Source organism: Suncus etruscus, chromosome 13 (genome assembly GCF_024139225.1).
Source record: "Suncus etruscus isolate mSunEtr1 chromosome 13, mSunEtr1.pri.cur, whole genome shotgun sequence".
Taxonomy (NCBI): Eukaryota; Metazoa; Chordata; class Mammalia; order Eulipotyphla; family Soricidae; genus Suncus; species Suncus etruscus.
This window is the reverse complement of record NC_064860.1, coordinates 59588402-59592395: the sequence shown is the minus strand read 5'-3', so window position 1 is coordinate 59592395 and position 3994 is coordinate 59588402. Positions and strand designations below refer to the sequence as shown.

At 39.3% G+C, this 3994-nt stretch overlaps 1 pseudogene; it reads left to right on the top strand.

The window, feature by feature from the left end:
* The first annotated feature begins 422 nt into the window (after positions 1-422).
* LOC126025832 (60S ribosomal protein L37-like) lies at positions 423-3583 on the top strand (annotated as a pseudogene).
* The last annotated feature ends 411 nt before the right edge of the window (positions 3584-3994 follow it).

The window sequence follows — 3994 nt, the reverse complement described above, 5'->3', positions numbered from 1 at the left end:
TCCTCCCACCGCCCCTCAGGGCCTGTGTTGCCAGGCCCGGCTGTGAAGGCCAGTCTGGCATGGGGGATCTCAGTCTCCTGGACTAAGTGGCAGTCCAGGAGTCCGTTGGTCAGCAGTCTGCCCAGAGACCCTGACATACCAGTAAAAGAGGGACTGAAATCCTGGCATGTGCGCTCTTCTGGGTCCAACTGCAGCCTCCCTCTCAGTTTGAAAGGATATGCATGAATATTTTAAGGTAGTATGATTTATTAGTTTATAGTAGTAATAACAATATAGTTTCAACTAATAGTTATTGAACTGTACCAGTATTTTACTAAGAGCTTCACCTATTTTGTAACTTGGAACTATCATAGTGACTCTAGAAGTTGGTATTATCTTGATTTTTATCTTATAAATATAAACATCTAGATAGATCCTAAGAGATGGCTCAAAAGACTGAGAGCATGCTTTGCAAGCAGAAGGCCTGGGTTTGATCCTCAAGACAGCACAACCTCTGTGCACTATTGGCAGAGGACCTGAGTATTGCCTGGTGCTACACATACACACACACACACACACACACACACACACACACACACACACACACACACACACACGAAAAAAGAAAACCTAAACAAAAGAAATAACTTCCCAAAGTATCACATAAGTGGTAGACACAGGATTGGAAACAAGATCTAAAAAGATTAAAATTGGGATCATATTTTTATAGTTTGTATCTCACTTCCTTTGCTAGCTATCAAATCTAGGCACGGAACATAATCTCTTTGGCTTTGGCTTCCTGCAAATAAACTTTAGTATAGTATTGTGTTAGATATTATTAAAGTAGAAAAGAATTAAATGCGATCATGTAAAAAAATAACCTTATTAGTGATGAGCCAGAGAGATAAGTTTAGATTATTTCCTGGCATGTGGCTAATCCCAAAAGTTCCCCAAGCTCTGCCAGGAGTAGCCTCTGAGCACAGAGGATGTTCCCAAAACAACAATAACAACAAATAAAAAGAAAACTCTCACTAATGCTGACATAAGAGCTTAATTTAAGTTAGCCACCAAATTGCTCTATCATTCTATTTTTTAATCTCTTGATTCTACCCTGTGTGCTTCCTACAAAACCCTGACAAATCACATTTCCACCAGGAGTGCTGTGGACAGATTTACAGAGTTGTAGATGAGTTCCAAAAGTCCTAAAAAAAATAATAAAACAAAGTTATGTCCTTCATATAACATAATCAACTTCCTGTTGCTTACCTACCATATATCCATCCTGGGTTATTTGAATCTCCCACACTGTTTTCCTTCCTTTGTTTTTTGTTTTCAATCATGGTAGTGATTCTGGAAAGAGCAATTTATGTAACTAGAAAATTAGCAATAATGTGGTAAACCAAATTCTTAAATTGTATTTAATATAAAACCTCTAATGAAGGCAAAACAGTTTATTTGACAGTATATCTAATTTATCATTATGCCTTTATGCCTTCTCTTTCCTTCTTTTTGTTGTAGCAATGTCCAGAGGTCAAAATCCAGGCTTCAGTGTTCAAGGCCTGGTTTATAGATTGCAGGAGATCACACACCTGTGGCACCAGAGCCAACAAAGGCAGTGAGTAGGGATCATGCTAAGTGGTGGTAAAGGAGCTGGGGACTAAATTCATACCTGCAAGGCAAGTATCCTACCAGTGATCCACAACCTTGGGGTCTCCAGTATTTTTTTAGGTATGTGGGGTGGATGGGGAAGGATGCAGAGTAGGGTGTTGTGGGCAGAGTGCCAAAGAACAAACTCTGGGTTTTAGGCATGCAAAGCAAGCATTCTATGTATACTGGGTTACCTCCAGACTGGCAAGCTAGTTTTCTTCTATGCTTTGTGGGAAGCTAGAGGAAAAGAAGGGCCAAGGAAAGATTTGATTTTCACACTACTTCAATTGGGGTTTTTTGTTGTTATTGTTTTTGGTGTTTTATATTTTTGCAGTCTTACTGTTGAAAAGCCATTTTGTCATTATCAAGATATTCTCATAGGCCAGGAAGATAGTATAATGAGTAGAGTGCTTGCCCTGCATTTGGCCAACCTGGGTTCAATCCTTGGCACCCGATGTGGTTCGCAGTACCACTAGAAGTAATCTCTGATACAGAGTCTAGAAGCAAGCAGAGGTAAGTCTGCCCATCACTCTCTTCTCCAAAGCTTCTCAAAGTTTCTACTTTGCCACACCATACTGTGTGTGGTCTTTTCCTCCTGCTATCACTGTTATAGCCATCTCCCTCCTGCTTTTTAAAGTAGTTGCCAAGAAGCATGCAAATTTGGAGTTACCTGTGTTCCATTCTATCTTCAACATTCATTTTGTCACCATGGTTACCTGAGCTACTGTGTTAACCCTTTACTCTAGAAAATGGGGCTTTCCTGAAATCAAATATATTTTTCTTCTATTCTATGTTCAGGTGCTCCAGGCATTCTAAATACCATTTTTTTCTTTTTGTTTTGTTGCTGCTGAACCACATATGTTGGTGCTCAGAGTTTTTACTCATGAGTCTTCAGTCAAGGATCACTCCTGGCAGGCTCAGTGGAACATATAGGTGCCAGGGATTAGCCCCTGGTCAACCATGTGCAAGGCAAAAACCCAACCTTTTGTGTATTCACTGCAGGCCCTATATACTGGCTTCCATAGATTTTTTTTATTCAACATATGTCCCTTAACATTATAGACAAGATGATTCATATTTATAACTCGGCTCACAGGTCATTATCAAATTCTGCTCTGCTTTACCTATTTCATTAACTGCCATTCCAGCTAACATTGGTCCTCTGCCTTCTTAAAACTAATATATCTGGGTATTAACTTCTGCTGGGGGACTCATTCTGACTATGAGGAACCAGGACTAAAAAGAAAACTGCCTCCTTTTTAAATAATGACGATTAAAACAAAATGATTTGGTTCTGGCTCTAAACTCAAGGATCACTCAGGGGATCACATGCAATGCCAAAGGTCAAATTGGGATTTGTTACATATAAGGCAAGTATCTTACTTCTGTATATCTCTCCAGTCCCAAAGTTATACCATTTGACCATATGAAAACATAACATTTAACTTGCTACTAAATCAAGGTCTACTTGTTGTGAAGTACAAACACATTTATCTGTCCCTTAATTCATAAATAATTTCTCAATGTACTGATCACATATTTACTGGGCAGAAAAGTATATTCTAAAATTAATTTCTGAGTGTATATTACACAAAGTTCAGAATATATTAAAGAAAACAGATGTATTCTCTTCTGACCTCTTTGGTCCTCACCACAGAAGCAAGATGACAAAGGGAAGTCATTGTTTGGGAAGTGCTGGAACAAGATGTACTCTCTGTGCCACCGTTGTGGCTCAAAAGCCTACCACCTGTAGAAGTCCACCTTTGGCAAGTGGGGCTACCCTGCCAAGTGCAAGAGAAATTATAATTGGAGTGTTAAGGCCAAGAGAAGGAACACCACTGTGACTGGTCATATGAGGCACCTAAAAATTGTGTACCACAGATTCAGACATGGATTCTATGAGGGCACAATGCCTAAACCCAAGAGGGCGGCTGTTGCAGCATCCAGTTCATCTTAAGGAATTCAACAACTAGTCTCATGAATAAAAGTCCTGCCAGAGTGATAATTCAACGGTCTGAATACATACTTTCTGTGCCAGAAAAATTCAGTCTCGAAGCACTGTTGGCAATAAGTCCAAGCCAAGAATTCACCTTGTGAACACCACTAGGTGTGACCCAAAATATAAAGAGAAGAAAAGCTTAGTTTTTTTTCATGCTCATTCAGCAATCTAACTAACCTCTCTGAGAAATAAAAATAATATATGCATTATTCAAATAATTATTCTGAAACTGAAAAAAGCACATACAGTAATTCAATAAAAACCTGTGTTCAATGGGACCAGAGCAATAGTAGAGGGGACTGAGGGTTTGTTTAGCATGCAGCCAACCACTATTCAATCCCTAGGACCACATATGGTTCTCTGTGCAAT